General features: G+C 35.0%; 1 protein-coding gene across 2 annotated transcripts in view; it reads right to left on the bottom strand.

Moving 5' to 3' along the window:
- The window catches only part of Ccdc91 (coiled-coil domain containing 91), a 416,145-nt gene that overhangs the window by 400,774 nt on the left and 761 nt on the right, over positions 1–14,610 (bottom strand). The gene's annotated exons all lie outside the window — the stretch shown is intronic.

Raw genomic sequence — 14,610 nt, 5'->3', positions numbered from 1 at the left:
AGACTTAAGAGTTCTCAAGAAACCTGTAAGTGTATTCAGATACAGCACATTAAACCCAAAGTAAACAGAAGGAAAAAAATAATGAGAAGCAGCCATCAATAAAATAAAAAATATAAAAATAAATTGATAAAACTGAAAAATAGATGTTTTTTTCTAAGGATCAATGAAATTAAACCTCTACCCAGGATGATAACAAAAAAAATGATATGAACTACTGTTATCAGAAATGAAAATTTTACTATCAGAACATTTCTAAAATTATGCAGATATTAAAAAGATAGGGGAACATCTTGCCAATAACTTTAACTATATACATGATATGGACAAATACCTTGAAAGATAAAACTTCCAAAGATGGCTCTAGAAAAATTAATTAGTGATTAGATCTCTGTCTATTGAAGAAGTTCATTTTCTTATTACTTTTCATAAAGAATAAAAGAGGCACAAAAAGACTTGCTGGGGAATTCTATGAGACAGTCAAGAAATAAACAACATAAAGTTTTCAGAAACTATTCCAGAACATAGAGAAATGAACTAGTATTTGATATTATTCTGATACCAAACCAACAAAGACATTGCAAGAAAACAGAAAATAACATCCTCCACCAACACAGATATCAAAATTCCTAATAAAGTAATAATAAATCACAGCAATGCATGTAGAGGATAACAGAACATGACAAGTGAGTTTTACTCCAGGAATGCAAAGATGGTTGAATATTCAAAAATAAACCACCATGAGTCACCCTGAGAAAACTCTCATGATCAACTCAATAAATGCAGAAAAATAAATGTCTTCAACCAGATTCCTTTTAAAAGGGTATATACGTTTTTTTTCATATAAAGGTAAAAAACTCACAACTAATATAATATTTAATGGTCCAAAACTAAATGCCTTTAGCCTAAGATCCTGAAGAAGGCAAAGATGTATGCTCTTACAGAAGTTCTCCCTAGTGTAATACGAAATACAAATAAAATTTATATAGATTGAAAAAGAAATTAAAATATACATATTCAGAGACAACATGATTAATTTACATAGAAAACTTTAAGAAGCTGACTAAAAGATTGGTTGAAGAATACAAGGTCAATTTTTTAAAAATCAGTTAATAGTTCTACATACAGCTATCCCTCAATATACATGGTGGATTAGTTTCAGGCCCCTTTACAGATACAAAAGGCCATGTATTCTGATATGGTATAATATTTTCATATAGATTACACATATCATTCTGTACACTTTAAATCATCTCTACATCATTTATAATATTTAAAACCATGTAAATGCTATTGTTATGTTTTATTTTTCAGACACAATGACAAGAAAAAAGTTTGTACATATTCAAAATGGACATAATGTTTTTTAGAACATTTTCAATCTAGTTGAATTCATGAATTGCAGAACTCATGGAAAAAAGAGAACCAAGTATACTAGAAGCAAATAATTGAAAACTAAGTAAGTAATACCAATATAATATCATAAAAATTTTGAAATACTTAGGGATAAATCTAATAAAATATAAGCAAACTTATATATGAGTCAGATAATGTTTTTGTTCATTCTCTCTAAACTGATATAGACAATATAATGATTTATATGTAATTATATATCATTTAATTCCCAACAGGTTTTATTTCAGAAGTCATCAAGGTTTTTTCTAAAATATTTTTAAAAAATGAAAAGAAGGTAAAAGTCAAAATAATTTTGAAAAAAAAAGGTTCATACTACCTAATTATGAATCTTACTATAAAGCTAGAGTAATAAAGACCATATGGTAAGAATGGAGTCAAGAAATGGCCACCTATATATGCCATAAAACTCCCAAGATAATATACGATGAGAATATGCTGAGAGCCATAGCCAAGTAGGAATGATGCATGGCATTTTTGGTTGAAAGGTGACGCCAGCAAGCCATTGAGATGGTATGATTATGTTAAGATCTGCATTCAATTGTATATTAGACCCCTGCTGTCCACCTAGGCCTGCTACTTTGGAGCTCTAGTGGGACTCCAGGAGAGTTACCATTGGTTGGGGAAGTATGGTAGGAGGGATTTCCAGAGGAGGGATTTTCCTGTTGGTGTAGTGTGGCCCGGGAGAACACTGCGTGTGTAATTCAGCATATTTCCCAGGAGCGTGCGTGGCATTGGCGGGAGTTTCAGAAATAAAGTTTGTTCCTGCTTCATTGGCTTATGATTTTGTTCCCAGCCAGACTGCGGCAAGAATAGAATGATTTTTTAAAATAACTGGACACTACACATAAAATAATAAACCTTGATATTAAAATGCTATCCGTTTTTTAATTAAAACTAAGAATGAAACTACAAAATCTTTAGTATACCATATTAAAATCTTTAAGACCATTGGTTAAGCCAAGATGTCTGAGAACACAAAAAGCACAAACCAAATTTGATCAAGGAAACTTCATCAAATTAAACACTTTTGTTATTCAAAAAGCATTTCTGTCATCCTCACTTCCAGAGTCTGAATATAAATATATATATATATATATATATATATGGAGTGACATTTGGAAAACTACTTATATAACAGGGTATTTTTGATGCTGCTGGTTCCAGGATCACTTTCTGAGAAACACTAGTTTTCAGATCAATATGTTAACAAAGATGATGGCTCTTAGCAAGACTAAAGATTGTTTGGCTGCTACTCACACTATACTAGCAGCTCCTTCCTAAAGGTTCACTACCCAATGAACCAAATAAAGGAAACAGACTTTAAAATACTGAGTGTCTAGGGAAATAATGTGGTACTTCTTTAAAATATCAAACATAGAAATACCATCTCCCAGAAAATAGTATAATCACACACAAAAAATAAAATAAAACTACTATAAAACCTAGCGATTTCACTTTTGAGCACATACCAAAAGAACTAAAAGAAGACATTCAAACAGATGTTTATACACCCATGTCCATGGCAGCACTATTTGTGATAGCCATAAGGTAAAAAACAATAAATAAACAAAATATGGGATACACATACAATCAAATATTCAGCCTTTTAAAAAGAATGAAATTCTGATACAGAAATATACTATAAAGGAACCCTAAGCCATGATGCTAAATGAAATAAGCTGGTCACAAAAAAAGAGCACAATTGTATAATTATATGATTGTATAAAGTATGGAAATAATTTGTTATAGTTGCTCTTCTTTTAGAGAATACACAAAGTTCATTAATTCATCACATATAAGTATCCAAAAAGATGGCACAACTTTCTTAATTAGAATAACTGAGTTCTGTGATAATTTTGAGGTACAATGTATCCTTTTTATTATCAAAACATGTTCAAATAACTGAATTGCAGGAGAAATGAAGACATGTTCTACTTACAAAATGACTCGACATATTTCTAAGACTGAGAACCAAGAAAAGCTTGCTATATAATGCAACATAAGAAACACAGGGAAAGAGTTCTGGTGAGAATGGAAGACAAAAAAAGCTCAGAAATCAGTTGCATGATTCCAGACCTCAGCATTGTTACACAATCACAATGGAAATGGAAAGAATGTGTGGTGATTAACCAACTTTAAATGCTAAACGTATCCAAACATTTTTAAAAAAACTTTTTAAAAAGGAAATCCTATAGTCTTCATGACTCCCTCTTTAAAAACACAAAACAAAGTAAAATTAAGTGCTGAGTACAGTTATTTATTCATGGGTTTCCCCTATTTTATTTAAGCAGTATCTTATTGAGCATAGGATTCCCTTTGGATATATAGGTGAAATTTTTTCCCAGTAGGTGTAATTAACTTCTTAGCCCTCAACAGGGAGAACAAGGGCATAATGATTATTCTCCATAATCCAAAATGGTATTGTGATATAAACAAATAAACAAATCTCAGCGAACAATAGAAATAACAGTACCTGAGTTTTACCAAATATGTTTAAATCAAAGCAGATATTCATTAGTCACTAAAGATTATTGCTAAAACCCAATATACCTGGGGCTGGGGTTGTAGCTCAGTGGTAGAGTACTTGCCTAGTATATATGATGGACTGGGTTCGATTCTCAGCACCACATATAAATAAATGAATAAAATAAAGGTGCATCAACATCTAAATAAAAAGCATTAAAAAAACTCAATAACCTGATAATATAGATACCATTGCTTGAAAGTGTCTGTAGCTAATTATGAAATCTTAGCCTAAATTTCTATGAAATTTACTACAATTTTTCCTTGCTCTAGGACTCAATGTCTTAAGCATATTACAATTTCCATCCCTCTTCCATATAGTATAGACATTTATCTATTAAGTTGCCTTTGGGATACTAAAAGAAATAAAGGCAAATTGTTAAGGAACTTCAAGGCTACTCTTCTTGATAGATTCTGTGGTAAGATGACAATACATTATTAGCTCTATATTTGACCTTCTTCCATGCCAACCACAGTCTATTGTTGCTATTCTGGGAAAAAAAAATAGTCAATTGATGTTGGGGTTTTTGTTGTTGTTGTTTTGTTTTTGTTCTTTCTGGTAAATATCTTACTCAGGGTTCCTCAGAGAGAGAGTAACAATAGAGTGTGTCTGTGTGTGTAAATTGATGGATTATAAGGGCTCACACAATTAGGAAGGCTGAGAAGTCCTGAGATACGTAGTCAGCAAGCTAGAGGCCCAGGAGCATTGCTAATACAGGCCTAAGAACCAGGAAGCTAACAGTATGAGTTCTAGTCTATGTCTGATGCCCTGAGAACCAGGGGAGCCAACAGTACAAATTTCAGTACAAGTTCAGGAGAAGACTGACGTCCCAACACAGTCAGGAAGAATAAGTTTCCTGACATAGCTTTCTTATTCTATTCAGATCTTCAATTGACAGAATAAGGCATTCACATTAGGGAGGGCAATGTGCTTTATTCAGTCTATGAATTCAAATGTTAATATTCAAAAAATATCCTCAAAGACATACCCAAAATAATGTTTGATCAAATATTTGGGTAAACTATGGCCCAGTCAACTTGACAAATAATAAAATCAATCATCTCAGGTTCATTACTTATCAACCTGGCACCCACATGAATCTTCTTAAGTGTGGACTTAGTCTCTAAATAAATAACAAGGTCATAATCCTACTTACAATGATACAAATAGCCTATATATAACTTGAAATGCATTAACTCTTTCCCCAGAAGAGGTGAAGTTTACCCTTTGAAGAGGTGATGTTTACCCTTCTTCTTGATATATTATAACTTAAATACTATGATGCAAAGCTAACAATATTTAAATTCTATAATATAAAATCAAAATATTTTATGTTACTGAGGAATAAAAGAGAGAACAAAAAGATATCTGCTTTATATTATACACACACATACGCCACATACATATTCATAAGCAAATGAGAAGAAAATACATGTGAAAATTATAAATCACTAAACAGAAGATAAAGTTCCCATGTAAAAGATCTTCTCCCTATACCAAAAGGAAAACAGCATTCTTGTCATCAAAGATGGGAAGATGGAGCCAGGTGAAATCCATATAAGAAAATCTTAGTAAACTCATCTTCCTAGTGAGGGAGAAGTAGTGCTTACTCTAGTAATAATATATAATTCACTGAGATAATTTTCAAATTATAGTCAATTCAAATCCGGTCATTTGGTCATACCTGATTTATGACTACCTTCTTCCACTACTTACTCTATATTCCCTTTGCCTTTAGGAGGCACTTTAGCTAGTTTTGATTGTTTACCTAATGGGGTGAACCTAACCTTATTTCTGAAGTGTCATGGCCATCGTGCCTGGGTTGGGTTGTTGTAGATTTCTACTCACCTTAACCACAAGCATGGTAATACTGAGATATTCTAAGGGTCTCTTATATTTCATATATATTCTTCGTCGCCTCCACTGTGGAATAGCAGTCTACTTTCTCCCTAATAGTCAGGACCAATCACCCAAGCAAGAGCCATGCTCTTCTTTTCCTATATATTCAGAGGCATGAAGAGGCCAAAGTTGCCAGGAAAAGTCTTAACTTCCAGTTAAATGGAAACATTGTTGTGCCTCCTGATAGAAGCATTCCTCTAGGCCAGCAGGACATAAGATCATGGGAACATGAAGTAAAAGTTTGATAGTGGGTCACTAGAAGTAATAGTGAATAGTGAAACTCACATTTCTACTCCTTCATTCCTTGACTCATGAATCTTCACAATGGGAGAACAATATAATACACTGGATGCTGTTTCCAAGTATATGCATCCTTCTGGGGAATCTTGGCCCAGTTTTTCAAGGTACTGCCACCAAGCTGGCACTGTAACTGAGTCTTCAAAAGGCCACTGTTCTATCAAGTCAACTATTTCTGGAGAGTAGGGAACATGGTAAGACTAGTGAATTCCATAAGTACCACATACTGCCACATTTCCTTTGCTGCAAAGTGAATTTCTTAATCAAAAGCAATGCTGTATAGAACACCCTGATGGTGGATAAGGCATTCTGTAAACCCAAGGATGGCAGTTTTGGCAGAATTCCATGTATGAAGGAAAATTCACAATCAAAATAAATGTCTATTCCAGTAAGAATAAAATGCTGCCTTTTCCATAATGGAAGTGGTCCAAGATCTGCAGCCAGGTAGCTAGCTAGCTGATAGTCTAGGGGAATGGTGCCATATCAGGGACTCAATGTTGGTGGCTGCTACTGGGAGTTCAACAGTGGCCATACTCAGATCAGATCAGCCTTCATAAGTGGAAGTCCATGTTGCTAAAACATATGTAACTTCCATCCCTTTCAACCACTTGATTTATGAGCCCATTGGACAATGGTATGAGGTGAGGGAAAGAGGAAGGCTAGGAACCACAGAATAAGTCAATCTACTAGATCATTAAAATCCTCCTAATCATTAAAATCCTGCTGACATCACCATTTGTTGTACATTAAGACTGGACACAAATATATTCAAGAATATTTTTGTCTATTCAGAGAGGTCTATCTATTCCTTCCCCAAGTTTCTTCTTCATCTGTTTCCTAACCGTGTTCTTTCTAAGTTCCTAGCCATCCAGCCAAACTATTGACACAACTCATATCAATATATCATCACACACCTGGCCATTCCTCCTTCCAGGCAAAATGAATGACCAGGTACATCACTCAAATTTTTGCCCACTGGGAGGATTTCCTTTCATCACTATCCAGAGATTCCCCCAAAGGAGCTGCAGATGTCTACTTTTGAAGGATGCCTGCATATCCATGTAGACCATCTGTTAATCAGGCCTGAGTTTTCTTTTCATCTGTCAATGGATGTTATGTAACTCCTCATGAGGTCACAGGTACAGGTTCGGAAAAAAGAGACAGTATAGCAGAGTAGGCATCACCTCTTCAAGGAACTCTTTTGGGCTTCCAGGGCCTGCTTGGGCCTAATCCCAAATATAACTCTTTCATTTGGTGATAGAGTGCTGCTGCTGAAGGAATTGAGAACATGCTACCCTGCAGTATGCTGCTTGGGTGTTTTGATTATTTTAAACCAAAAATACTTTTAAAATAGCAGGTACAGGACTATCACTAAACAGAAAATAAAGTTCCCATGTAAAAGATGTTCTCCCTATACCAAAAGGAAAACAGCATTCTTGTCATCAAAGATGGGAAGATGGAGCCATGTGAAATCCATATAAGAAAATCTTAGTAAACTCATCTTCCTAGTAATTTCTCTACCAATTAACAACCTAGCCCATGATCCTTTGCCCCACCACATTTTACAACTCACTATTCTTTATTCAATTCAGTAGAAAATGGTTAATTCTAACCACTTCTTTTGAGTCTTTCTTATGAGTGTTCCCATGTCGCATGAAACTTACTTTGTCTTCTTTTCTATTGTTAATCTGTCTTAAGTCAATTTAACTCTCATGACCAGTCCAAAAAAAAACCTGAAAGGATAAAGGTTTTGCTTCCCCAGTACTGCATACACCCAAATTTATGGGTTAAGTCCAACACACAGTTCTCAGGTCACATGGTAATTTGGTGGTCCACAGTTAAGTGTCACTATCTACTGAGGCTCCACAGCAGATCAAGAGCTGTTTCTCAAGAGTGAAATAGTTATTCATGGAGGATAGCAGGGCTATGTTCTATAATTTCAAGGATATGAGCTGTGATTCACCTGTAGGGCCTGTCAAAGGTTCCAAACAGCATCCCTATCTGCCACTGAAATATCAAACACATTGGAGATACTGGAAATATGGCCCAAGTGGCAGAAGTGATTGTATAGCAATCTAGACCCACTGCAGAACATTTTCTTATTCTGGGCCCCATTCAAAACTTGCAACTTTTTAGTCACATGGTAAATAAGTTAGTATAGCACCACCCAAATGAGAAATATGTTTCAAAAAGGCCCACTACATATGATGCCTCTGTTTTGGGCTATAGGAGAGGACAACTGTAACACTTTCTTATCTTTCATATTAGTATAAATATCTCAACATTCCCACACCAGCAGACTCCTAGAAATTTCACTGATAAAGACCCCAGAATTTTACTTGAATTTATTTCCCACTCTCTGATATGCTGATGTCTTATCAATGAGTCTAGAGTAATCACTATTTCTCCCTCACTAGGTCCATTCAGCATGCCATCTATGTAATGGACCAATGTGATAATTTGTACAAGAAAAAGGTAATCAAGATTCCTGAGAACTAAAATTATGACACAGGACTGGAGAGCTATTATACCCCTGGGATACGACAGTGAATGTGTATTGCTGACATTACCAGGTAGAACTAAAATGCATCTGAGGCAGATGTAGACACAGATGTGGAAAAATATATTTGCCAGATAAATAACTGCATACCAAGTACCAAGGAATAAGATAACTTGCTTAAGCAATGAAAACACATCTGGTACAGCAGCTATAATGGTAGTGGTACAGCAGCTACAATGGGAGTCACCACTTCGTTAGAATTATGATAAGCCATTGTAATTTTCCAAGATCCATTTGTTTTCTGCACAGGCCAAATAGGAGAGTTGAACACGGATATGTCAGGAATCACCATTCCTGTAACTTTCAAGTCCTTAATGATGGCACTGATCTCTGCAATCTCTCCTGAAATGTATTACTGCTTTTGATTCTATTTTCCTAGGTAAACAAAGTTCTAAAAGCTTCTAGTAGGTCTTTACCACCAGAACAGCTCTCACTTCATTAGTCAGGGAACCAACAATAGGGACTCTGCCAGTTGTTATATTTTAGCACTCCAAATGGGGAAATAACCCAAGAATGCATTTAATAACTAACAAGTCTTAGTGAAAATAAAATGTAAGCTAACCACTGATCTCTCAATGCTCATGATCCCCTATTCTAACTGATGGATCATAGGGACATTTTGAGCCTCATGGAATTAATTTCAGTTCAGAACCAGTACCCAAGAGGTATGATTTCTTTTTCCCCAGTGCATAGTTATCCTGGTAAAAGAACCATGGGTGCCTTGGAAAGGATGGAAAAAAGGCTGAGTATAAATTTTTGGCAGTGTACTAAGGATATTCTGTGATTTCTCTTCTCAAAAGGCGAGACTTTATAGTGGGAACTGCAGTCATTGAATTGGAAAATCTATACAATTGTAGAGGTAAATTCTGGTATGGCAGGGAGCAAGTGGCAGCACTTAACTGTTCAGTGCAAGATGGGTGTGGTTACCATAATGGTCATTAGAATAGTAGAGTCAAAGAAGCAATCAGAAGAATCTGATTCTTGCCCATGGTTATTTGATCATGGTGTTTCTAGAGTGAAATGGGGAGCCTAATATATTTTTAGTTGATTTGCATAAGCAGAAAATTTCTAGGTTAAGTGAACAAGAGTCAAATCAAAATAATAAAAGCAGTGCATTACGACTCTCAGTTCCCAAGACTTGAGATAGTTTGCAGACCTAGAACCCCTTGAATGAAGGGGAGCTGAAACCCCTTTGAGGAGTTCTGTCTAGCTCTCCAAGCTGCAAGAGTAAATGCAGAATCTCTGCTTAGTGAGCCAATATCAATAAATTCAGCCTGATCCAACTTTAGATTCCTTCCACCACTATCCTACATCCTCACTATCAATACAAACATGTGTCCCAGATGTGAAATTTAAAAACTCACAGTTCTTTCAGAGTGTTGCACATTTCCTCATAAGTCATACTTTGCACCTTATCTCTAGAGTCTACTGAGACTTAAACCTAGCTTAGGTCCAGAATGAAGGATGAATACACCCACAGTGAATCTCCACATCAGGTACAACCACAAGAATGGGATGCTAATTAGAATAAGATGTACTCCTTGTTTACAAAAATATGTTAAAATATATTCTAATGTTATGTATAATTAAAAAGAACAAATAAAATTTAAAAAAAAAAAGATGAGCCAGATACAGTGGCTCACACCTATAATCCCAGCAGCTTGGGAGGCTGAGACAGGAGGATTGCAAGTTCAAAGCCAGCCTCAGCAAAAGCAAGGTGCTAAGCAACTCAGTGAGACCCTCTTTAAATAAAATACAAAATTGGGCTAGGGATGTGGCTCATTGGCCAAGTGCCCCTTAGTTCAATCCTGGATATAAAAAAGAAAAAAAAAAAGATAAGGGATGGCAGACGCAGGTCCTCAAGAGCTTCAGCATTACCTTGTATGAAGTTTCCTCCAAGCAATGCAGAATTAATCCCCTCAAGAGTAGGGTGGATATTCCCACAGGAGAGGGGAGAGTTCTCTTCAAGTGGCAAAGAAGACGCATCACAATTTAGGAGTTTAAAATCACCAACTTTATCAGGATACCCATTACAATTTTGAGGATACTGTTCCTTAACAATCAATGCCCTTACTATAATATATTTGCTTTTATTATTCTCATATCTCAAGATGTCTAGATAGTCAAATCTAGTTGTTTTTCTTTTATTAGAAAACTCCTTAACCAGAAAAACCAATTTTACCAAGTAATATATTCAGGCACAATACACAGCAAGTATTTAAAAAATGTTTCTTTACTTTGCCCTTTCAGCATAATCATTCTAGCAGTTCAATTAACTTTTTAGCCATAATTCAGAAGCCCAAACTGAAATTTTCCTCTATATGAATTGATTCAATTATATAGACAATAATGGCATAATGATTTACAACATTAGATGTCTGAGGTAATGATCTATATTATCAATAAAAGTACTTTACATTACCTCTTATCAGATCTTTTTCACTCATTCAACTAACAAACTAATTTTCCTTACATTTACAAATTTCTGACTAAGTCACCCTCCTAAAGATAGGAGCATACTATAGTTCTTATCCACAGCATCAAGCAAATGCCTACTTGAATGACTAAATGACTTTAAAGTATATGGGGAATTTTTATATATCTACATTACAATACTGAAAATGAGTTCTTACATGAGGCTGTAATACACATAGGTGAAGAAGAGAAATAGTAGAAAATAACTGGGGTAAAGTGACATTCAGAAGAATTTGGACCACTGAAATACTGTACATGACATTAGCAAAAATGTTCTCCATAAAATAAGAGCAATAGTGGCAAAATCTGTCAAAATCAACTTTTTCAGAACTCGAAATCAAACAATCTTACAACAATCTAGGGAGCATGTAAAGAAAAACTGTTGAATCTGAGTAAGAATAGGAAGCTTCGTGGGATTTTAACCTGTCCCTATTCTCACCTCCCTCAGCTGCTCCCTCAGCTCCCTAGCACCATGATAGCCTTGAAAACCAACAGGCTCAAAATCATGATTCAATTCAGTACCCTGGAAGCTACCAGAGAAGCAAAATGGGGTTGGAACTCCTCCAAAGCCCCATTCCCAGAAATTTTCATTTTTGTCCTTCATAGCAGTTCCTTGGAAAATGCCACTCCTGTACTTGTCTTTATTTGATCTGACTCAGAGCATGCCCAGTGCCAGTAATCTTTTCCCCAGACGGCATTTGTCAAAAAACAAACAGGACCAATTGTTTAACATCACATCTGCCTGACATGGTATAACTGTTGGAACAAATAGCAAGCTAACCAAACGAAAAGCTGGGAAATTTCAAAATTAAAGCTGGGGAATAAGATATCCATAGAATGAATCTAAAAAACTGAAGTCATGTATACTGCTGTATGCATACTCATGAATATCTGTGTGGACTCAAGAAAGACCTAAGATTGTCCTAAGCTTTCGCAGGTGGCTAATCTTCAAGTCCTGAACAAACAGGAAATGAAGGCTAAGGCAGAGTTGTAAACTGCCTACCTGAGTATTACAGGCATGCCCATCATGCACAGAGATCCTTGACAAAGCCTGAGAGACTCACTGGTTCCAGGCATTTATGGAAATAATCATCTGATCATTACATGCCCTGAAGGTAATCAAAAAGAGACTTCAGTGGCCACATACATAAAGAATTAAGGAAAATTACTATGCAAATAAAAAGCATCAAGAGCAATAACAGCTACGATGACAAACCCTGGGAAGGAGACAGAATCTATTTTTATAATTGTATAGTTTTCAAAGGACATGCAAGAGACAAGATATCATGGTACACACAAAGAGGGAAAAGGGCTGTTAATAGAAATTAGCACTAAGGCAGCACAGACATTGGAGTTATCAGACAATGAAATCAAAATGGGCTACTTAAAATATGGTCAAAAATATAGCCTCAAATAACTAAAGGAAACCATATCTTAATAAAGGGGGGAGACTGATTGCAATATCTCACCAAACAGATTATTAATAAAAAATAGGAAATATAAAAAAAGAAATAAGTAAAATTTGGAGTTGAAAGTATAAGAACTTAATTGAAAATTTCACTAGAAAGGCTCATAGCACATTTGAGCTGACAGAGGAAATGAACTTGAAGATAGGTCAATTGATATTGTCCTGTCTGAGAAATAGTAAGAAAAAATAAGGGACAAAAATGAACAAAAACATCAAGAAAACGGTGACAAATCATCAGGCATATCAACATGAGCATAATGACAGTATCAGAAAACATGGAAAGAAAGGGACAGAAGAATATTTAAAGAATAATGACAGAAAACTTTGCAAATTTAATGAAAAATATTAATCTATATACCTAAGGATAATCTTAAATAAGAGTCCCACAATTCTGACACATCATACCCAAACTTCTAAAAGACTAAATGAATCTTCAAAGCCATATGAGATGCAACTCATCACAAACAAGGAATACGGATTTTACATCTGATTTCGCATAAGAAAGTGGGCAGTTAGGTGACACATTCAAAGTTGGGTGTGGGGCACTATCAACTAAGAAATCTAAAACAAGCAAAACTAATTTTGAATATGAAGAAATTAAGACTTTCCCAGCTAAACAAAAACAAGAATTCATCTCTAGAATTTCTTACCTAGGAAAAATAGTGAGAATCCTTCAGGCTAAAATGAAAGGATAACAGAGGGTACTTGAATCCACATAAAAAAATTAACAGTACTGGTAAAAGTAACTGCATAAGTAAATATAAAAGACAATATAAATGTATATTTGTGACTCTCTTTTACACCTGATTTGAAAGACAACTGCATAAAGCAAACATTCTAAATCTACATTGATGAGCACATAATATTAAAAGATATAATGTTTGTTACAACAGCACAAAGGGAAGCACATTTTTAACAAACTTAAGTTTGGATTAATCCAAAGTAGATTGTTATAAATTGTCATTTGCAATTCCCGCAGCAAAAACTAAAAAAAAAAAAATAAAACACCTTCAAAACATGTAGTAAAAGATTAGGGCTGGGGTTGTGGCTCATGGCAGAGCGCTTGCCTTGTATGTGTGAGGCACTGGATTAGATTCTCAGCAGCAGGTATCAATAAATAAAATAAAGGTCTATTGACAACTAAAAAAAAATCTTAAAAAAGGAACAAATTAAAATGGTACAGCAGAATATATCTATTCACTACAAAACAAGTCAGATAAGGCAGTAACAGAGGAATTAAGGAACAATAGCAACAATTACAAAAACCACTCACACTGAAAATGTACAAAAAAGTAAACAGTAAGATGGCAGGTCTTACCATATCAATAATAACTGTAAATGAACTTAACATTCCACTCAAAAAGCAAAAATCAGTAATATGGATGGGATACCACCATGACAGAGAAATTGCGTCATGGGCGGAGGAGATAACTGCATTGAAACCAGCGCGACAGCATCAAATAAATTTATAAGAGTAAACAGTAACTCAGCAGTCAAACAGAACAAGAAGTAACATGAGCAGCATAAAAAAGCAAGGAAGAAAAGGAGTACAAACAATGAAGGACAGCCTAAATATTCAGGAGGACCTAGAGTCAGCAGAAAAATGGTCATATAAAGAACTCAAGGAATACCTTAGACAGATGGAATGGAACCTTAAAGAAGATACGAGACAGCAAATCCAAACAGTGAAAGAACACTTTGAAAATGAATTACATAAACAGATAAAAGAAGAAGTTAAGCATCTTTATCAGGAGATAGAGATTATAAAAAAAAACCAAACAATAATTATAGAAATGAAGGAAACGATAAACCAAATTAAAAACTCAATTGAGAGTATCACTAACAGAGTGGAGCAAGTAGAAGCCAGAACATCAGATAATGAAGACAAAATATATCATCTTGAAAAGAGCCTAGCCAACTCAGAAAGGCTGGTTAAAAACCACGAGAAAAACATCCAAGAGATATGGGATAACA

This window comes from Marmota marmota, unplaced genomic scaffold (genome assembly GCF_001458135.2).
Source record: "Marmota marmota marmota unplaced genomic scaffold, marMar, whole genome shotgun sequence".
Lineage (NCBI taxonomy): Eukaryota > Metazoa > Chordata > Mammalia > Rodentia > Sciuridae > Marmota > Marmota marmota.
This window is presented reverse-complemented; position numbering and strand designations above follow the sequence as displayed.